The sequence below is a fragment of the Carcharodon carcharias genome, chromosome 14 (assembly GCF_017639515.1).
Source record: "Carcharodon carcharias isolate sCarCar2 chromosome 14, sCarCar2.pri, whole genome shotgun sequence".
Classification (NCBI taxonomy): Eukaryota; Metazoa; Chordata; class Chondrichthyes; order Lamniformes; family Lamnidae; genus Carcharodon; species Carcharodon carcharias.
In genome coordinates, this window is record NC_054480.1 from 31,434,389 (window position 1) to 31,457,756 (window position 23,368).

The window sequence follows — 23,368 nt, forward strand, 5'->3', positions numbered from 1 at the left end:
TCCAATAACAGAAAGCCAGACAAGACACAAATCAAGGGCAACCTGACAAACTTGGTCTAAAGGGTATTAAGAGGAGAAATTGTTTTTGAAACATGGGAACAAGAGTGGGTCATTCGGCCTGTTCTATCATTTAAATTAGATTGCTAATCTGTACCTCAACTCATATCCTTTGATAACTTCTAATAAAAACTGTTGGTCTCAGTGTGAAAAAATTCAATTTAGTCAGGATCCAGTGTTTTGGCAGAGAGAGTTTCATGTTTTCACAATCCTTTGGTTGAAAAAGTGGTTCCCAATTCCTTGCAAATGGCCTGGCTCTGATTTTAAGATTTTGGCCCCTTCTGGATTCTCCCAGGGGTAATAACTTTTCTGCAGCTACACTAATCAAATTCTTTTGAAATACATCACCCACTAACCTTCTAACCTCAAGGGAATACAACAACCAAGTTTATGCAACCTCTTATTTTGATAAATTTGCACTGTACACCAAGTTCAATATAGCCTTCCTGAGGTGCAGTGATCAGGAGTGAATGCAATCCCTAGATGGGTTCTGACCAAAGTTCATATAACTGAAGCATACATTTCTATCTCAACAGTTGAGAAAAAAGCCAACATGTTATCAACTTATTGTTCTTTGTATCTGCAGACTAGTTTTTAGTGATTTGTGCATCTAGACACCAAAATCCCTTTGCTCCACAGTTTCTGATCACTCGCTATTTGGAAAATACTCCAATCTATTTTTCCTGGCTCCCTACATACTTCCCTACGTTGCCCCCAGAGTTTTGCCCACTCATTTAATCTGTCTTTGTCCCTTTGTAACTTGTTTCCATCCACACAGCTTACTGATCCCTTTAAAATCCTGATGTGTTTCTCTTGCTTCCCCCTCTCTCTCAAATCCAATAACAAATTCAATCATATTATGACCACTATTTGCAAATGTTTCTTTAGTTAGATTAACCAATTTTGGTTTGTCATTTGTCATTAAATCTATTCTGGACTTATTCCTCAACAGTTCAATGAACAAACAAAACTTTCAGAAAATTGTCCAAAATGTATTTCAGAAATTAACTACCTTTATTCCTTGAGCTAGCCTGCTTCGCCATGTTTGTGAAAATTAAAATCTCCCAACATAACCATGTCGTTTCTGCCTTCATCAAGGACCTGCTCTCCACCATAAGGTCAGAAGTGGGGATGTTTGCTGATTGTACAACATTCAGTAGTATCTGCGACTCCTCAGCTACTGAAGGAGTCTGTGCCCATATCCAGCAAGACCTGGAAAACATTCAGGCTTAGGCTGATATTGTGATACGGCAGGTGGTATCTATCAGGCTGATCAAACCCACAAGGAAAACTTGGCCACACCATCACAATTGTTTTGCAATTTGTATTTATTATGAGAAGGCTTGTCCACTGAAGTCAGAAGTAATGAGTTCACCTTTAGAGATGATTTTAAAGATTAAATTAAAACATTTATTAACAAGAAAAAAAACTTACACATACAAGATTACAGTTACAACAGCTTCCAAAATTTCTAGTTAACCAGGTTCCCAACTCCACACTCCCTTTCAGGCAACAGTCCAAATAGATTCCAAATTTATATAAAGTCATCCAGCAATTTTACCACAAGCACCCACTGGACAATGGACTTCCAAAAGCTTTTAATGCAACTTTGGTTACTAGGACAGCAAATTCCTTCAGGGTGGTTAGAGGCTTTTTCTCCAAGTCTGTTTCACATAGTCACCTCCTCCTTTATCCCTCTTGATTTGTAAATCCCATTACTCCCACTTGTCTTTAGAAGTTACTTTTCCCAGAATATAAAAGATTTTCATGTCACCTTATGGTCAGCGCACTTTTGGGGGGGGGGGTAGAATCAACAAAAACAAAAATATTTTCATGTCTCTTTGAAAAATCAAACACCTTTCCCACTTATCTAAAAATGTAAATTTCATTCATGCTGTATCTGTTGACCTCACCCTAGCTTCAATCATCTCCATTTCAAATGCCTCCTTTAGACCTCACTTCTTTGAAAATTTAAATCTTGCAGTTTAATCATCGCTAGTTTAATTAATACACACACACACAAACAAGGGCACTACCATTGCCCAATCCCCCACGAACCTCATCACGGAGGTTACCATTGACCAAAAACTGAACATGGCTAGCCACATAAATACTGTGGCTACGACAGCAGCTCAAAGACTGTAGTGATTATCACAGAATTTTAACGGCACGGAACTAGGCCATTCGGCCCATTGTGTCTGCACTGGCTCTCCAAATGAGCATTGACTTAGTGCCATTGCCTTGCCTTTTCCCCATACCCCTGCACATTGTTTCTATTCAAATGCTGGTCTAATGCCCTCTTGAATGCCTCGATTGAACCTGCTTCCACCACACTTCGTGGCAGTGCATTCCAGAACCAAACCGCTTGTTGTGTGAAAAAGTTTTTTCTTACGTCACATTTGCTTCTTTTGTAAATCACTAAATCTGTGACCTCTCATTCTTGATCCTTTCACGAGTGGGAACAGCTTCTCCCTATCTACTCTGTCCAGCCCCCTCATGATTTTGAACATCTCTATCAAACCTCCTCTTGGCCGCCTTCTCTCCAAGGAGGACAGTCCCAACCTATCTTCATAACTGAAGTTTCTCATTCCTGGAATCATTTTTGTAAACCTCTTCTGCCCTCTCTCCAATAACTCATCTCCTGACTCACCAAAGGCTGTCCAACATTCACAAGGTTCAAGACAGGGGTGTTATGGAATGTTCTCCACTTTCCTGGAGGAGCGGAGCTCCAACAGGACAAAGCAGCCCATCCACCACCTTAAACGTTCATTGCCTCCACCACTGACGCACAATAGCAGCAATGTGTACCATCCACAAGATGCACTGCAGCAACTCACCAAGGCTCCTTCAACAGCACCTTCCAAACCTGCCAACTCTACCACCCAGAAGGAAAAGGGCAGAAGATACATGGGAACACCACCATCAGCAAGTTCCCCTCCAAGCCACACACCATCCTGACTTAGAACTATACCAACGTTTTTTCACTGTCATTCTGTCAAAATCCTGGAACTCCCTCCCTCACATATGTGGGTGTACCTACACCACATGGGTTGCAGTGGTTCAAGAATGCAGCTCACCAACTTCTCAAGGGCACTTAGGAATACGCAACAAATGCTGGCTAGGCAGTGATGCCCATGAAAGAATAAAAAAGCCTGTCTTCCTGATTTCCATACTAATATAATTCCACAATGCACTACTGAATTGCTGCATTCTTTACTGTTTCTTAGTTCTCCCTATACTGGTTCCACAGCCTGATTTTCCCCCCCTATTGGTGTTCAATCTGATCAATATTGCTACTCTTTTCCCGATTTACCTGTCTGAATTTCCTATTGCCTGGAATATTTATCTCCCATTTACACTCGGTCTGTAGCCAGGTTACGATAATGGCGTGTATTACTGCAGCATATTGTTTAAGATGAATTTGTGCTTCAAATTTATTTGCATCAATAACTATCTCCTTCCTATATATGACTCAAAGGCGTATTTCACTCACATTCTGATCTATAATTTTTAATTCCTCTTGCTCTACACAAATCTATAAATATAACATGAATGTAAATCACTACATTAGAGGACGTAGGGAGCTTACAGAACAATCAACGGTGGCAATGAGGCTAGTTCAAAAGGCACATGACTGAAATGCTTATCAACCACAATCGCACACCAGTGCCTGCACTGCAGAGCACTAAAACTGCTACAAAAGGACAATGTGTACAGTTAAGCATCTGTGCAGCACTCAACTGTTACTGAAAATCAGGTGAATTAGAAACAAGTTCAGTGCTAGTTTTAACAATACTCAAGACTGCAGTTATGTCTTTAGTAGCAATTGAACAAATTTAAAACAAGAATCATTCTGACACATGTTCAAGGACTCGCTCAACCAAATGGCAATTATGAACCGCCAAAGTTGTGTACAAGACCCAGCACATACATGATGGGCCAAGCGGCCTGTTATGACCATCTACAAAGGCTCTTTAAAATAAGTTGTAGACCCTTGCTGTCTGATTACATCCATTTATCCCAAAGCAGTCCGAAATGCTCAATTCACAGAGCATGATTATACTAAGGCCTTTCAGACTGGATGCCTAAGAATTTAATGTTGGTCTTCCGTAATTGGAGAGAAATATTTCTTCCAAATGTCTGCAATTATTTTGTAATCCCATTAACATTTAAATAAATTTATAGATAGGGACAGAAGGGCCAAACTGAAGACTCATCCCACATTGCATAACCCAGCATTTTCACGTTATAGGCTACAGGATCAGTACGGTTTTCTTGATCTTACAGGAAAAGCTCACGTCATACAACTAACATCAGAGCTTACAAGTCACTCAGGAAAGACTCCCAACTTTAATACAGTTAGCACAGTGAAAAAATAAGAAAAACGGGTATGTATCATTAAATGAGCATATGAACATTCGAAATAGGAGAAGTAGGCCATTCTGCACATTGGGCTTGCTTCACCATTCAATAAGATCATGGCTGATCTGTTTGTATTTCTAATTCCACGTCCCATCTATCCCTGATAACCTTTGATTCCATTGTCTATCAAGGATCTATCTACTTAAAAACAATGACTCCACCTCCACTGCCTTCTGAGGCAGAGTTCCGAAATCACACAACCCTTAGGAAATATTTCTTCTCATCTCTGTCCTAAAAGGGCGACCCCTAATTTTAAAACAGTGCTCCCTAGTTCTGGGCTCACCTGCAAGATGAAACATCATTTCCACATCCACCATACAGGATCTTATATACTTCAATCAGTCACTGCTCACTCTTCTAAACTCCAGTGGAAACAAGCCCAGCCTTGTCAAATCTATCCTCATAAGACAACCTACTCATTCCAGGTATCGATCTAGTAAACCTCTTCTGAACCGCCTCGAATGCATTTTTATCCTTCGTTAAATAAGGATACCAAAATTGCACAAAGTATTCAAGTTATGGTCTCACCAATGCCCTGTAAGCATAGGTGAAGCATAACATCCTTACTTTCATGTTCAATTCCTCCTGTAATAAAGGAGAGAATTCCATTAGTCTTGCTAATTACTTGTTGTACCTGCATACTAACCTTTTGTGACCCATGCACTTGAACATCTGGATCCCTCGGCACCTCAGAATTCTGTAGTCATTCTCCATTTAAGTAATACTCTTTTTTTATTCTTCCTATCAAAGTGAACAACTTCACATTTTCCCACAAATATACTCCATCTGCCAGATTTCTGCTGACTCACTCAACCTCTATCTGTATATCTACATCCATCTGCAACCTCATGCCCTCTTCATAACCTATTTTCCTAACTTTGTATTATCTGCAAATTTAGCCACCATGCCTTTGTTCCCCTCATCTAAGTCATTGTAAAAAGTTGAGGCCCTAGCACAGACCCCTGTGGGACTCCACTCGTTATATCCTTCCAATCAGAAAATGACCCATTTTTTCTGTTTTCTGCCAGCCAGCCAATCTCCTATCCATGCTAATTTGTTACCCCCTACACTATTAGCTTTTATTTTCGGCAATAACTTTATCAAAAAGCTTCTGGAAATCCAAGCACAGTATGTCTACAGGCTCCCCTTTATCCGCAGCACAAGTTATCCCTTCAAAGAACTCCAATAAATTGGTTAAACATTATGTCCCTTTCACAAAACCATGCTGACTCTTCCCAATTACCTTGAGTTTTTCTAAGTGCCCAGCTATAACCCCCTTAATGATCGATTCTAACACCTTCCCCATGACACATGTCAGGGTAACTGGCCTATAGTTGCCTGTTTACTGCTTCTTTCCCTTCTTGAAGAGGGGTTATAGTTGCTACTTTCAGGACTGATGGAACCTAGGGAATTTTGGAAAATTAACACCAACGCATCTATGAGCTCATTAGCTACCTCTTTTAAGTCCCTAGGATGAAGTCCGTCAGGACCTGGAGACTTGCCAGGCTGCAGCTCCAACTGTTTGCTTAGTAAGGCTTCCCTAGTAATTACAATTTCATTTAGCTCTCCTCTCCCTTCCACCTCTTGCTTTACATTTATTACTGGAATTTTTTTTTGTATCCTCTGTAGTGAAGACAGAAGCAAAATATTTGTTCATTTCATCCATGATTTCCTTATTACTATTAATTCCCCATTCTCACTCTGTAGAGAACTAATCACTTTACTTACTCTTTTCCTTTTTAAAATACCCGAAGATGCTCTTGCTATCCATTATCACATTTCAAGCTAGCTTCCTCTCTCACTCTAATTTCTTTCTCCTGATTAACCTTTTAGTTATTCTCTATTCTTTATATTCTGACCAATCATCTAACCTGCCATCCATCTTTGCACAGTTATATGTTTTCTTAAGTTTGATGCTTTCCTTAATGTCTTTATTTAGCCAAGGTGATGGGTCCTCCCTTTAGAATATTTCTTTATAGCAGGAATATACTTATTCTGAAAGTCTGAAATATCCCCTTAAATGTCTCCCACACCTCCTCTATTGAGCTATCCTCTAGCCTTGTATCCCAGTTCACTTCAGCTAGCTCAGCTCTCATGCCCACAGAGTTGCCTTTATTTAAGTTTAAAATATTAGTCCTAGACCCACTCTTCTCTCTTTCAAACTGGATATAAAATTTAATCATATTGTGGTCGCTGCTATCTTAGAATGCCTTTGCCCTCAGGTCATTAATTAATCCTGTCACATTACCCAATACCAAGTTTAAAATAACCTACTCTCTGGTTGGTTCCAGAACGTGTTGCTCTAAGAAACTCTCTCGAAAACATTATGAACTCCTCACCCAGACTACTACTGCCAATCCGATTTTTCCAGTTTGTGTAGATTAAAGTCACTCATGATTATTGCCGTCCCTTTATCACAAGTACCCAATATTTCTTCTTGTATACTTTGTCCTACATTGTGGTTACTGTTAGGGGGCCTGTAGACAACTCCCACCAGAGACATCTACATTCTGATCTCCTGAACCAAATTCATCTCCAATTATTGCACCAATGCCATCTTTAATTAACAGTTCTACCCCTCCACCTGTACCGAGCTTCCTATTCTTCTTGAATGTCATATACCCCTCAATATTCAGGACTCAATCCTGACGATCCTACAGCTACATGTCTGTAACGGGCATCAAATCATACTTATTTACTTTAATGTGCGCTATCAATTCATTTACTTTGTGAATGCAATGCTCAGATAGAGCCTTTTTTAGTTTTGCCTTTTTGTTACCCGAGACCTCTAGTCTTGACTGACGTTGCATTTAGCTCTTTTCTCTTTCCCTTCCTGCCATTCTCTGACCTTCGTTTCCCATGTTACTATCTTGCTCTCCTGCTTTGACTCTAGACCATGATTTGCAAATTCTACCAAAGCTTGATTTCACCACCACCCCCCACCAACCGTATTTAGTTTGAAGCCCTCATTACTTCTCCAGTTATGTGGCTTGCTAGACACTGGTCCCAGCATGGTTCAGGTTCATATGTTCCAACAGTACAACCTCACTTTCCCCAGTGCCGATGCCAGTGTCCCACAAACCAGAACCCACTTCTCCCACACCAGTCTTTGAGCCACACATTCATCTCTCTAAACTTATTTGCCCTGTGCCAATTTGCATGTGGCTCAGGTAATAATCCAGAGATTAATATCTTTGAGGTTCTGCTTCTTAATTTGGTGCCTAACTTCTCATACTGACGATGCAGAATCTCTTTCCTAATTTTACCTATGTTGTTAGTACCTACATGGGCGATGACAACTGGATCCTCCCCCTCCCACTCCAAATTCCTCTCCAGTCCTGAGCAAAGGTCTTGAACCCTGGCACCGGTCAGACAACACAGCCAACTGGATTCTTGCTCTTTGCTGCTGAGAACAGCGTCAATCCCATTCACTATACAGTCCCCTACTACCACTACATTCAAATTTGCTCCCCTTGCTTGAACGCCTTCCTGTACCATGGTGCCATGGCCAGCCTGCTCAACAAAGTTGCAGAACTCGCCTTTGTTCACAGAAGTTTTGAGCATCTCAAACCTGCTTGACAATTGCAAAGTCTGAGGCTTTTCCACTCCTGTCTGCTTGGTACCTTTACCTGCCTCACTCATGGCCACATCCTCCTATCCCTCACTGCTGGCCAAACCAGACGACTCTATTCCAAGAGGTGTGACCGTCTTCTGGAACTAGGTATTTATTGCCCTCCCTTATATTGTGCAGTGTCTGCAGTTCGGCTTCCAGATCAATAATCCTGATGCAGAATTCCTCTAACTGCTGACATTTTCTGCAGACATGTTTGTTCTGGATTGCCTTGGCCTTCCACAGCTACAACATAACAATGGCAAGATAGGTGTTACACATGTCATTTAGTTAATTTAGTTGCTTTCTTAATTAATTTAGAATAATTCCTATGTATACAGCAAATTACTGTGTTTACCAAGTGTTAGTACCACCCACAAATAAAACTAAAATTATACGATTCTTAATTGCACTGGTGTGTGTTTTAGGTATTTATTTTAATTCAACATTTTTATTTTAACTATTTTATTTTATAATTATTTTTATTTTAGTTTTTGTTCTTTTTATTTACAGATCTACCTTACTCCTGTGTCCTAACTCGACTATTAACACACTGTCCCTTACACCAAGTATTTACAGGCCAATCAAATTACTAATTTCCTGTGATGTCACAGTTTTTTTAAAACTCAGCTTCTTCAGCAGCTGAGATGCCACACCCGACTGCCTCTTCTCAGCTCCCAGGTAGGAAAGTGCACCAAAAAATCTCTTCTCGTCACTCACAGTAAAAATCATGTGAATTGTGTCTGGATTACAATCACTTGCCTTGTTCTCAGGTAAGGTCTACAATACCACAATCTTTTGAGAATTGATGACTGCAGCGTTAACTAGTGGAAGTCACAGCAGGCAAAACAAGCAACTATTCAATTTGAGTAATTTTGGATACTTTTTTTAAAAGCTTAAATTTTACACTTGGTATTCAATAAATTTTGATCAGATGTGTTATGAGGCTATGCCCCTTTATTTTTGAAAATGTGATGTTTCAACTATCAACTGACTGGAATTTTTGCAATTTGAACTGAGACAAAGCAAAATGCTTAAAAATGCAAGGCCGCATTCCAAGGTGAAGGTGAGAAACCAACAAATCACCCACAGGGAGTGTAACGAGAGAGATATTTCTTATAATCCAGGCACCCATCAAAACTCGTAAATGCAATATAATGCTGGGTATTGAAACGACGGTGGCCACAGGCAGACCCACTCTATACCTCTTAGAAATACACTACGGGTGAAGTGTTTCAAGGCAAGGCTGTAAGCCTAAAGTGACATTGCAAGTGACATAGGCCTTGTCCAGAAAGTCTTCAGCAGAGGAAGCTGAGGGCTCTCTCTTCTGCAAATGAGGAGTGGGCAGTGATCCACCAGGTAGTGGTGCCGCCAAGGTACTGTGGGTTAATATTAAGCCTAGCACATGAAATCCCGATAGCTACGTATGTTGGTATATGAAAAACCCAAGCCAGCATTTTTACTGGCAACACCTTCACAAGGAGGTAGTAAGGTTTTACAGAGCCTGCCACAATTGCCAGGTTGTGGGGAAACCCCAGCCTGTAATAAAACCTGCAACCATGATTCCCATGTCAGCTTTTGGGGAACCATTCAGCAAAGTGCAAGTGCACACTGGATTATGTGGGGGCTCCTGTTCAAAACATAAGAGGGGGCTTCTAGTCTATCCTTACAATCATGGACCTGGCCAGCCACTTCCCAGAGGCCACCCCTTGGAGAACCATATCTGCCAAAATAACCGTGGGGAAACTAACACAATTCCTTACCCGATATGGAGTGCCCATCAAAATCCAGTCAGATCGGGGCTCAAATTTCATGTCCTGAACATTCCAGGAAGTCATGGGTAACCTGGGTATGATCCAACTGAAGTCCTCAGCATTTCACCTGTGGTCACAAGGGACACTGCAACAGTACCACCAGACGCTAAAAATGATGATGACATACTGCCACGAGTACCCCCATGACTGGGATAAAGGACTAAGTTTTCCTCTGTTCACTACCAGAGACTCACCCAATGAGTCCACCAGTTTTACTCTGTTTGAACTGGTTTATGGACACCAAGTGGGAGGTCCTCAACTAATTGAGGAGAGATGTTTAGAACAGGAGGAAGTCTCCATGTTTAACTATGCAACCATGTTCCATGAGTGATTGATGAGCGCCCGTGACATGGCACAAGAACACTTAATCTCCCAAACAGCTATGCAAAAACAGGCAGACAAACATGCCAGGGCCTGCACCTTTCAGCCAGGAGACAACATGCTATTGCTCCAACCGATACCCAGTGAACCTCAAAGAGCCCAGCTCGGTGGCCCGTACAAAGTAGCAAAGAAGCTTGGGGCGGTAAATTACTTAACTGATACACCAGAACACAGAAAAAAAGCAAAGACTGTGCCATGTCAACACGATAAAACAATATCACAGCTGAGAAGGGGACAAGCAGGTAATGGTCTTCCAATAACAACAGACCTAGAGGACAAGAGGAAATATGATGTTGAACTGGAGGGAGAAGTCTGGCTACTGTTCAGCTAGCAAACAGACATTTGAGTGAAATTGGACATCATACTCACCCACCTAAATGCAGAACGAGGAGATCGGATAAAGCTGCTCACTGCATTTAAAAGCATCTGTAAAGACAAGCCAGGCTACGCCTCTTTAGCTCTACATGATGTGGATGTGGGAGAGGCCCCTCCCATAAGGCAACTTCTCTGCCGTTTAGGTCCAGAAAAGCTGGCCCAGGTTCGAGAGGAGACAAACTACATGCTAGTGCACCAACTAATAGAGCCTAGAAGCACTAACTAGAACTCCCCAGTTGTGCTCGTGCCCAAGATAGACAGCTTCACTAGGCTCTACATTGACTACTGAAAGATTAATGCAGCTGACTCCTACCCGGACCCCACCTGGAACACTGCATAGATAGGGTGGGTGACACGGTCAACATTACAAAAGAAGATTTACCCAAGGGACCCTGGCAGGTTCCCTTGACCACCTGCATGATGGAAATCTCTGCCTTTGTGACTCCAGATGGGTTATACCAGTGTACGGTCATGACATTTGAACTCAAATGCCCCACCCATCTTTCAAAGGCTGATGTACCGGGTTGGGACAGGCTTATCCAATTGTGTTATGCACCTAGACGACTTCCTAGTGTAGAGTGACACCTAGGAAACTCACTTAGAACATGAAGCCCTCTTCTAGAGATTACAGTACTAGTGGTCAATCTCACAAAGAGCGAGTTCGCTAAGGCTCAGGTGACCTGTGGTGGGTCAGGAACAAGTACTGCCCAGAGCCGCAAAGGAATAAGCTGCAATACAGCTTCCCATTTCCACAAAAAAAAAGGGAAATCAAGAGCTTTTTTTAGGGATGTGCAGGATCTACCACAAGTTCATCCCAAACTTCAGAACTGTAGCTGTCCCACTTACAAACCTACTACGGAAAAAAGTATGGGAAATGGCAGTCAACTTTTGAGGAGTTGAAAGCCATTTTAATAAATAAACCAAGTCTAGCAGCTCCAGACCTTAGCCAAGTATTTAAAGTAGCCATCAATGCTCATGAACTCAGGGTAGGGGCTGTCCTCCAGATGGACAAATTAGGAAGAGACAGCCTCCCCGCACCCCCAAAATCAGGTACTTCTCCAAAAAATTGAACAAACATCAGAAACTGTATTCCACAGTAGAAAAAGACACGCTAGGTTTATTACTGGCTCTCAAACACTGATATATGTATAAAATGGATACAGAGGGGCCACAGTCTATATTGACCACAACCTTTTGACCTTTGTGGAGAAATTCAAAACTCAGAATGCAAGGTTATTCCAGAGTTTGTTTTTCCAACTATATCACTTAAAAAAAAACCCACATTGCAGGAAAGTTGAAAATGATTGCAGACTCCCTGTCTAGAACTTAAAAGGGACCCAGTTAAAACTGATGGAATAATCCACACCAAGGATAAGAGTGTGAATGGAAGTGAATGTGTTTTGTTGTTTTGTGTTTTTATATCTTGTAATGAAATGAGAGTGAATCTCATTTAATTTCTTTGTGATGGGGAGGTGTTACACCTCACCTCCTTTTCAAGGATATAACTTTTCAACTTTCAGCTGATTGGAACTTTTGAATGGAGACAGAGCAAACTGCTTAAAACTGCAAAGCCACTTCCAAGGTGAAGGCGAGAAACCAACAAATCAGCCTGCAAGGAGTGTGAAGACAAACATTCCCCATAATCCAGGCGCCCATCGAAACTCACAACCGTCTGTGGGAGAGACATTAAAAATGCAAAACACTGGGTACTGAAACAATGGTTGCCACAGACAGAACCACACAGAATGGGTTAATTATTTCAAGGCAAGGCTGCCAACCACTAGAGAGAGATTGCAAGTGACACAAGTACTGTCAAGAAATTCTTCAGCAGAGGAAATAAGCTCAGGGCTCTCTCTCCGCTCTCCCTTTTGGAATAAGCATGTTGTTTGGGTCAAGATGGCAACTCTACCAGAATAATTGCAACATTAACTTTATCTGACTGCATTCAAGAAACCAGCTATCCAAAATTGGCCTCAATGTTTAAAATCTCCACCTCAAGGACAACAGAAGACACTTAACTGTATACCCTTTAGCCGTTTCTTTTCATTGGACTTTATTCCCCCTTCTTCCTGATACCTGTGTGTGTGGCCCCTAATGATTGCACGAGGGCTGAGTGTTTGAAGTCACATTTTTATTATTTTTTCCTCAGATTTAGTAGTTAGTAAATTTTAGAGTGAAGGAACAGCAATATATTTCCAAATCAGGATGGTGTGTGGTTTGGAGGGAACCTACAGGTGATCTCATGCATCTGCTGCCCTTGTCCTTCTAGATGGTAGCGACTTTGGGTTTGGAAGGTGCTGTCTAAGGGGCCTTGGTGAGTTTCTGCAGTGCATCTTGTAGATGGTGTACACTGCTGTCACTGTTTGTCAGTGGTGGATGGAGTGAATGTTTGTGGAAGGGGTACCAATCAAGTGGACATCGTCCTGGATGGTGTCAAGCTTGTGTTGCAGGAGCTGCACTCATCCAGGCAAGCGGAAAGTATTCCATTACACCCCTGACTTGTGCCTTGTAGATGGTGCACAGGCTTTGGGGAGTAAGGTGGTGACTTACTCACAACAGGACTCATAGCCCTGACCTGCTCTTGTATTTATCAGTATTTATACGGCTAGTCCAGTTCAGTTTCTGGTCAATGATAACCCCCAGAATGTTGATAGTGGCGGATTCAGCGATGGCAATGCCATTGAGTGTCAAGGGGCAATGGTTAGATCCTTTCTTTTGGAGATGGTCATTGCCTTGTGTGGCACTTGTGTGGCGCGAATGTTGTTTGTCACTTGTCAACCCAAGTCTAGACATTGTCCAGGTCTTGCTGTATTTGTACATGGACTGCTTCTGTAACTGATGATTGCACATCCCCACTTCTCACTTTAAATGATGGAAGGAAGGTCATTGACGAAGCATCTGAAAATGGTTGGCCTAGAAGACTCCCCTGAGAAAATCCTGCAGTGATATCCTGGAACTGAGATGATTGACCTCCAACAATCACAACCATCTTCCTTTGTGCTAGCTATGACTCCTACCAGCACAGTGTTTTCCCCGATTCCCATTGGCTCGTTTTGCTAGGGCTCCTTGATGCCACATTGCCAAATGCTATCTTGATGTCAAGGACAGTCACTCTCACCTCACCAGTTCAGCTCTTTTGTCCATGTTTGAACAAAGGCTGTAATGAGGTCAGAAGCTGGGTGACTCTGGTGGAGCCCAAACTAAGCGTCAGTGGGCAGGTTATGGCTAAGCAAGTGCCGCTTGATAGCACTGTTGATGACCCCTTCCATCACTTTACTGATGATCGAGAGTAAACTGACTGTTGGGGCGGCAAATGACCAGGTTGGATTTGTCCTGCTTTGTGTACACAGGACATTCCTAGGCAATTTCCCACATAACCAAGTAGATGCCAGTGTTTTAGCTGTATTGGAACAGCTTGGCTCGGGGCACAGCAAGTTCCAGATCACAAGTTTTCAGTATTATTGCCTGAATATTGTCAGGGCCCATAGCCTTTGCAGTATCTAGTGCCTTCAGCTGTTTCTTGTAGAATGAATCAAATTGGCTGAAGACTGGCATCTGTAATGTTGGGGACCTCTGGAGGAGGCAGAGAAGGATCATCCACTCAGCAGTTCTGGCTAAAGATAGCTGCAAATGCTTCAGCATCATCTTTTGCACTGCTGTACTGGGTTCTTCCATCATTCAGGATGGGGATATTTGCGGAGCCACCTCTTCCAGTGAGTTGTTTAATTGTCCAGCACCATTCACTACTGGATGTGGCAGGACTGCAGAGCTTAGATCTGATCCATTGGTTATGGAGATGCTTAGCTCTGTCTATCGCTTGCTGCTTATACTGTTTGGCACGCAAGTAGTCCTGTATTGTAGCTTCACCAGATTGACACCTCATTTTCAGGTATGCCTGGTGCTGCTCCTGGCATGCCGTTCTGTACTCTTCATTACTCCAATTTGGAGTATTAGGATGTCAAAATACTCGAATGGCACAAAATTTACAAGTCTATGCACCTTAAATGCTATCTGGTCAGAATAGCAAAGAATTTCATGTAAAGTGAATCTGCCCCAGCATGTTTCTAATTTGCAATCTTAAAGTAACTTACTTAGTTGCATTTATATAGAGTCTGAAGTGTGGTTATAACAACTTGTATATACCACTTTAAAGCATTAAAATATCCCAAGGTACATCATGGGAAAAGAAATCAAAATCAAAAATTGACAGTGAGCCAAAGGAGTCTATAGGACAGTGGCTAAAATCTTAGTTAAATTTAAATTTTAAGGAGCATCACAAAAAGAAGAGTGTGGTGGAAAGCATTAGGGAGAGACAATTTAAGGCACAGCACCAAATGGTAAAACAAAGCAAGTTGGGAGGAACAAGAGGACCGAATTGGAACAACACAGGTTCTCACAGTTGTAAGACTAGAGGAACTTTCAGAAATAGACCACAGACGGATTTGAACATAAGGGTGAGAAATTTTAAATTTGAGGCTTTGTGGATCTCAACTCTTTACAATTTATATAAATAACTTGGATGACAGGTCTGATGGTATGGTTGCTAAATTTGCTGATGACTCAAAGATGGTTGGAAAGTAAGTTGTGAAGAGGATGCAAGGAGGCTACAAAAGGATTTAGATAGGATCGGTGAGTAGGCAAAGATCTGGCAAATGGAGTATATGTAGGAAAATATGAAATTGTCCATTTTGGCAAGAAGAAGTTTTAAAAAGGGGCAGATTATCTAAATAGAGAGAGATTGCAGAGCTCTGAGATGCAGAGGGATCTGGGTGTCCTAGTGCATGAATCGCAAAAGGGTAGTATGTAGGTGCAGCAAGTACTTAGGAAAACTAATAGAATGTTATTGTTTACTGCAAGGGGAATTGAATACAAGAGTAGGGAGGTTATGTTTCAGTTATATAGGGTATTGGTGAGACCACAACTCATAGGTACAGAATTGGTCTCCTTATTTAAGGAAAGATGTAAATGCATGAGAAACAGTTCAGAAAAGGTTTACTAGATGAATACCTGGAGTGGACAGATTATATTATGAGGAAGGGCAGGACAGGTTAGGCTTCTATCCGCTGGAGTTTCGAAGAGTAAGAGGCGACTTGATTGAAACATGCAAGATCCTGAGGGGACTCGACAGGGTGGATGTGAAGAGGATGTTTCCTCTTGATATGTTATTAGAAACATAGAAGATAGGAGGAGTAAGTCATTCAGCCCTTCAAGCCTCCTCCGCCATTCAGTACGATCATAGCTGATCCTCTATCTCAACGCTAAAGTCCTGCGCTCTCCCCACACCTCTTGACAGCTTTAGGGTCCAGAAATCTATTTCCTTCAGTGACTTGGCCTCCACAGCCTTCTGTGGTGGAGAATTCCATATGTTCCCCATCCTCTGAGTGAAGTTGTTTCTCCCCATCTCAGTCCTAAATGGCCTATCCCATATCCTGAGACTGTGACCCGTTGTTCTAGACTCCCCACCCCCGCCAGAAGAAATATCCTTCCAGCATCCAGTCTGTCTATCCCTGTCACAATTTTATATGTTTCAAAGAGATCTCCTCTTATGCTTCTAAACTCTGGTGAATACAGGCCTAGTCGGCCCAATTTCTCCAGCCATCCCAGGAGTCAGTCTGATGAACCTTTGCTGCCCTCCCTCTATGGCAAGTATATCCTTTCTTAGGTAAGGAGATCAAAACTGCACACACTACTCCAGGTGTGGTCTCACCAAGGCCCTGTACAGCTGCAGTAAGACATTCTTGCTCCTGTACTCAAATCCTCTTGCAATGAAGGCCAACATACCATTTGCCTTCTTAACTGTTTGCTGCACCTGCATGCTTGCTTTCAGTGATTGATGTACGAGGATACCCAGATCCCTTTGTACATCAACATTTCCCAATGTCACCATTTAAATAATATTCTGTCATTCTGTTTTTCCTACTAAAGTGGATAACTTCACACTTGTCCATGTTATACTGCATCTGCCATGTATTTGCCCACTCACTCAACTTGTCTGAATTGCCTTGCAGCCTCTTAACATCCTCCTCACCATTCACATTGCACAAGTTTTGTGTTGTCAACAAACTTGGAAATATTACATTTGGTCCCCTCATCCAAATCATTGATATATATTGTGAATAGTTGGGGCCCAAGCACTAATCCCCGTGATACCCCACTAGTCGTTGCCTGCCACTCCAAAAGTGACCCATTTATTCCTCCTGTTTCCTGTCTAACCAATTCTCAACCCATGCCAATATAGTACCTCCAATCCCATATGCTTTAATTTTGCACACTAAGCTCTTATGTGGGACTTTATCAAAAGCTTTCTGAAAATCCAAATACACCATTTGTTGTCCCTTTTCTATTCTGCTAGTTATGTCCTCAAAAAAACTCTAGTAGGTTTGTCAAACAGGATTTTCCTATCATAAATCCATGTTGACTTTGTCTCATCCCACTGATGTTTTCTAAGTGTCCAGTTCTCACATCCTTTCTCATAGACTCTAACATTACCCCCTACTACTGAGGTTAGGCTAAGCAGTCTGCAATTCCCTGTTTTCTCCCTCCCTCCTTTTTTAAATAGTGGAGTTACAATTGACACCCTCCAATCTGCCAGGAGTGTTCCAGAATCTACAGAATTTTGGAAGATGACAACCAACACATCCACTATTTCCATGGCCACCTCCTTTAGTTCCCTGGGATGTAGATTAATCAGGCTCTGGGGATTTATCAGCTTTCAGTCCCATTAGTTTCTCCAGCACTATTGTTTAGTAATACTAATTTTCTTCAATTCCTTCTTCTCACTCAACCCTTGGTTCCTTAGTATTTCTGGGAAGTTATTTATGTTTTCCTCCGTGAAAACAAAACTAAGGTAGTTGTTTAATTGCGCTGCCATTTCCTTATTCTCTATTATAAATTCTTCCGTTTTGGATTGTAAGATATCTACATTGTCTTCACTAATCTTTTTCTTTTTACACACTTCTAGAAGCTTTTACAGTCCATTTTTATGTTCCTGACAAGTTTACTCTCATTTTATTTTTCCCCCTCTTAGTCAATCGCTTGATCCTCCTTTGCTGAATTCTAAACTGCTCCCAATCCTCAGGCTTTCTACTTTTTCTAGCAACTTTATATCACTCCTGTGTTAATTTATTGCAATATTAGAAAGTGCTGTATAACTGCTGTTTAGTCTCAACATTACATACAGATGAAGCTCAGGGACCATTTAATAAACAATAGGTGCCACGGTAAAATGCAATAGAGGCCAGGCTATCACAATTTGAAATGCTTTCTTTCACAGCATGCTACATGGGAACAGCTAACCTTCATGTTGTAACAGCTCATCATCTAGACTAGCTGTGGTCAAATGTTATCTTGAGTCAGATACAATTCAAAAATAGAAATGTCAAACGTATGTCATTTCTGATTTGCAGGTAAGCGTAATTGATTCCTGAGGCACACTGTAATTTGGCAGAATTCATGCAAGTGTTCAGAACCACCTGAATCCCTTGTCCTGATTATAAACTCTCTCTCAGGTAATATCTATAAGGCTACCATCTTCGAAGATTAATGATTCCAGCAACACAAGAGCATGAGCCATGCAGCTCAGTAAACAAATGAGTAATCAACTCACCCTGCTTGGAACATTGCAGCAGTCAATGAAAATTGTATCTCTTGATCATAACCATTAACTGCAACAAGAACATTTCCAGAATATGGACTAATATTGTCTTTTTTTCTGAGATTACATCCTTGATAATTTACCTATAGCTCAAAAACGTTAAAATTTATTCATATGGGATTACTTTCAGCATATTAACTGTGTTGAGACTCAGCTCAAGGAGTTAACAGTGAAATGTTCTTGTACAAAATGTGAGAATGCGTAATCGGTGGTGAATTCTCTGCCTTTTTGAGTACAGTTCCAGATTTTAATCGAAGTCAAAATATGTACAGTTGACTTTTGAGATTTATGTTTAGTATTTAGACAAATGAATTTAGCTGTTAAATGCCTTGAACTTAAGTTCAAGGTGTCCAGATCTGGGATATTTATCTAATCATTTGTAAAGGAGTACAGAATATAACAAACTCAAAAACACGTGTATGCTGGAGAGAGATTTTCTTAGCAATGACATTCCAACACAGACAAGGTGGCCTGCAGTAAGTGACAAAAAACACAAAACAGAAGAGACAATTATTAATACCACTAAATGCAACAAAATCAGAGACTGAGCAATGATCAGATAGTAGGTGGTGACAGGTAACAGTTGGCAGGATCAGGCGGTTAACTTATCAGGAATAAACTGTGCTCTAAGCTAGAAGTGAGAACCGTTCAACATGTAAGAAATGGGAGTGTTGGTTGAAGAGGAAACGTGAACAGGCCAAAGAAGCAAACAAGTGCTCTGCATACAGACATTCAACTATGATTACTGCCACTCCAGAACACTGGGAAACAGTTACCAGAAATGCCTTGGAATGTTAACAGATTAGGAAAAAAAGGCCACTTGGGCTATCTAGTCTGTGCATTGATTTTCTCTTTCTGGACCTAGCTTAATCCCACTCCCCCTATTAGATTGGATGTTGGACAAACAGCTCAGAGGCAGCAGAGAGATGGTGAAGTGAGCCGAGTCCCATCCATGTAGACATGGACATTAACACAATGTAGGCGGAGATCCAGGATGGATCATTTAGGACTCCAAAGGTGATGGTGTGGAATAACTCACTGCTAGAGATGTTCTGACAATACCTGGATTAGTAACAATGAAACCAAGCAAGGATACTCTATCACAACTAGCAATGGAGAAAGCAGCTTAGAGGAGGATGGTGTAGCCAACTGAGTAAATGGCTGTAGAGCGCTTGGAGGAATAATGCCAATAGAAAAACACAGCACTGAAGGAGGTAATGTCACATGTCTCTCCATTTTCCTCATAGTCCTACAAATATCCTGTTCAAGTATACACTAATTCACTTTGAAAGTTACTAAATCTGCTCCTACCAACTTTTAGGCAGTGCAGATTGTAACAATTCACTGCAAAAAATAAATTTTAATCTCTTAAAGAAAAACATGGTCACAATAACAAAATGCTATTGATGACGACTGGTTTATAGCAAAGTATATTTTCCAAGATGGTTTGAATCAGGGACGATATTAGCAATACTATAGAGTTGCTGGATACAGTATATAACTTGAATAGGATCTATGAATAAATTAACTGGGCTAGATGGGATTAAACTCGTTCAAAGAAACTCAAGGATGCCCTGACAGTCACTAGCAGTAATACTGGGATCCTTTTGATAAGAGATGGAGCAAATGGAGTGCCCTCAAGAAGCTAGGCAGCACTATCAGTGAAATAAATAGTTTAAGGGCATGCATGTGATATTCTGGTATTATGATCTGAACTCAAGACACCTGGCAGTACAAAAGAAAATTGTAACCAAACTTCAGAATTCTCTCCAAGCTTTTCTGAACTTTTGAATGAAAATATATCCTGTAATACTATTTTGTAAATCAGTCTTCAATTAAATGGCAGCATTAATATATTATAACAAATTACTTCCCAAAACGTGAGAGGAAAGTTACATTCAAGTTGAAATAATATCCTTAAAAACAAATCAAACACTGTGGTATCTTAACACCTATTTGACGCAACTTGTAGTTATCCAGCAAAACGTCAAGGCGAATTAATGCTTATTTCACTCCTATTCGAAAGCAACACAATTTTGTTACTTGTGAAATAAAAATCTTAGCATGCCATCTAATATCCTTTAATATGTGCACCCTGTGACTTCTCGTTATTAACCAACCCTTGCTCTTCAACATTGTTCTTTATTTTTGTACCAATGTATTTTTAATGCTGTCTCAGTACTTCAAATGTAGTTTATTTCGTGATGTCAGGCGCTAAATTTCTAGATTTGTATTTTGATATAGGGTCGCCTAACATCGAAATTTAAATACGGGTCGAGGATAAAAGCCAGTGGCTTCATCCGCAGGTTACAGGGCGCCTTGGGCAATAAAGGGCGGCTCATTGACTCGTGCGAACGACTGGAATAAAATAAAAAGGCAGGCGGAATTAAAAGAAATAAAAATGTTATAAAAAGTAACAAACAAAAAGACCCAGAAGGTCTGAGCAAGATAGAGACTAGCGCCATGTTAGCCATGTGCATCAGGACGGCTCTCCGACACTGGAACATTTGCAGCTCCTTCCCCTGGGCGTGGGGGGGGGAAAAGAGAGAGAAAAAGCTATCGACTAGGACGGTGATTGACGTCATGAACAGCCAATAGGAGTCGCGGTTCCGCCGGCCCAGGCGGCGGCTGCCAGCCAATGAGGCGGCGCCCGGGGCGCAGGCGGGGCAGGGCACGGCGGGGACAGTATTGAGCAGACGGACCCGTCCGTCTGTAAAACACCAGCGCCCTATCTGACAGATAACCCCACACACACAAAAAAAGGAAGCAGAGGATAAAGTATGCGAGGAAATGGTTTAACCCTAAACGCCGCCGAGCCCCAAACAACTAAAATTAAATACCAGAGTCACACCTGGGGAGGGCTGAAGCCTCCCCGTGACATGATCTCCATCTTAAAACCTGAAGCGATAAAGGCTCCAACGTGAATAAAATTCTAAAAAAGAGGAACTACAATTACTAACGAAATTAGTTTTGGAGGAGCAATAAAAAAATATGAGCTGACAGCTTTTATTGCCCGAACACGGAAAAGCAAATTAAAAGACAAAAGAAAGAAGGGCCCGACAAGCTCATTCAGTGCCAAGATAAACGAGTGCACCCGTCGCCGGACAAACCCAACCCATAAAAAAAATTTCAGTCCATCGCCAATGTACTCCCGCCGTCAAAGTAGGCGGATTGCTCTCCCCCAGTTTAGTCCTATATATATAAAAAAAAAATTTTCCTCCCCTCAAAATCTTATTAACGGAACTCGCAACCGGCGAGTCAACAATATTTAAAGAGAAAAATCTTCACTTACCGGCCCGCTCCGCAAGATCGCTCTCTCTCTCTCTCTCTCCCTCTCCCTCCTCCCTCTCTCTTCTTTCCTTCCTTCCTTTTCGCACCGACCGGATCCGACGCTCGGACTCCTTCGAACGTGAAAGCCGCTAATTCAAACCCGTCCAGCGCGCAGCGGCCGACCGCCCCCGACGCACCTGACATCATGCGCATTCGTCACGATGTCACGCGTATTCGGACGCACGGCCGAAGGCCGCTTCATCGCGAACCCGCCCCGTTGCTAAGGTGGGCCCCCGCTTGTTCCCCTTGCGCCCCCCTTTGGGTAAGGAGCCTCTCTCTCTCTCCCTTCCGCATCCTCTACCTACCTACCCATCCACTCACCCCCGTCCTCGGCTATAGAACGACGCAGAAACACGTACGGCAGAGGAGGCGGCCGTTAGGCCCATCTTGTCTGTGGCTGGCCAGGAATACAGCCATCCAGCCTGAAACAAAAACAGAAAGCGTTGGAAAAACACTGCAAGCCTGGCAGCATCTGTGGAGAGAGAAACTGAGGCAACATTTCAAGTCCAATGTGACTCTTCTTAATCCCGCTTTCCAGCTTTTGGTCCGTACCGTGTAGGTTGGGGGATTTCAAATTTATTTCCAAGCATCTCTTAAATTCCATGAGGCTTCCTGCTTCCACTACCCTTTCAGTGCTGAGTTTCAGACCCCCATCACACTGAGTGAAAACTACTACTCAACTCCCCTCTAATCATTCGGCCAATTACTTTAAATCAATGCCCCCTGGTTATTCACCTTTCTATTAATGGAAATTGAAAGGATAGGAAGAACCTATATCAGCCCTTCACAATTTTATGCACCTCAATTAAGTCTCTCCTTAGCCTTCGTTCTTGCAAAGAAAACACGTCAGCCTATCTAAAATAAAGACAGAAAATTTTGAAAATGCTCAGCAGGTCTTGCAGCATCTGTGGAGAGAGAAAAACAGTGTTAACTTTTCAGGTCAATGACCTTCCATGTGACAGCGAGCTATACAGTGCTGTTCAGAAGAGAGTTCCTGGGTCAAAATCCTGGAACTCCTTTCCTAACAGCACTGTGGGTGTATCTACACCATATGGATGACACCACTTGACTACAGTCAAGGGCAATTAGGGATGGGCAATAAATGTTGGCCCAAACAGCGAAGCCTACATTCTGTGAATGAATGAAAAACACATAGCCAAAATTCTACAGTCCTGGAAAAATCCTCATAAAATCCCTCTGTACCCTCTTTAGTTTGATTACATTCTTCCTGTAATGCAGTGATCAGAACTGTATGCTGTACTCTAGGTGTGACCTAACTTGTGTTTAATACAGTTCTAGCATAACCTCCATGGTTCTCATATTCTATGCCTTGACTAATAAAGGAAAGTATCCCATATGCCTTATTAACCAGCTTATCTACTTATCCTGCTAAAATTATGGACATGTGGACTTGTATTCCAAGGTCCCTCTGTCCCGCTGCACTTCTCAGTTGAAGGATTCTCCTGTCACTTTGACAGGTGAGTGTTCAACAAGAGAAATAAAAACAGTTTATAGACCACGTTGATGTCGCCTCATCTGTGACCTTAGGCCAAGTCTTGATTTGCATGACCTATTACAAATACTGCATATGAAGTTAGTGTGGGAGGGATGGATGGACGGAGGCATTCGCTTTGCATCGCACTCACTTGTCCTGAAGGCACTTAACTGTTCTTCATAAATGTCGAAATCGCTTTATGACACAGACTTCTCCATTTGGGTCTGTCC

General features: G+C 41.8%; 1 protein-coding gene across 3 annotated transcripts in view; it reads right to left on the reverse strand.

The window, feature by feature from the left end:
• Window positions 1-21,756, reverse strand: part of mapre1b (microtubule-associated protein, RP/EB family, member 1b) — a 62,054-nt gene extending 40,298 nt beyond the window's left edge. Inside the window, exon 1 of one of the 3 annotated variants that reach the window (XM_041204932.1) lies at window positions 21,606-21,756. The gene's annotated coding sequence lies outside the window, so the exon portion shown is untranslated. Of the gene's footprint in view, window positions 1-9,852; window positions 9,971-21,605 lie in introns of those variants that run through there. The other 2 variants (XM_041204935.1, XM_041204931.1) reach the window with 2 other exon arrangements.
• Between the last annotated feature and the right edge of the window lie 1,612 nt (window positions 21,757-23,368).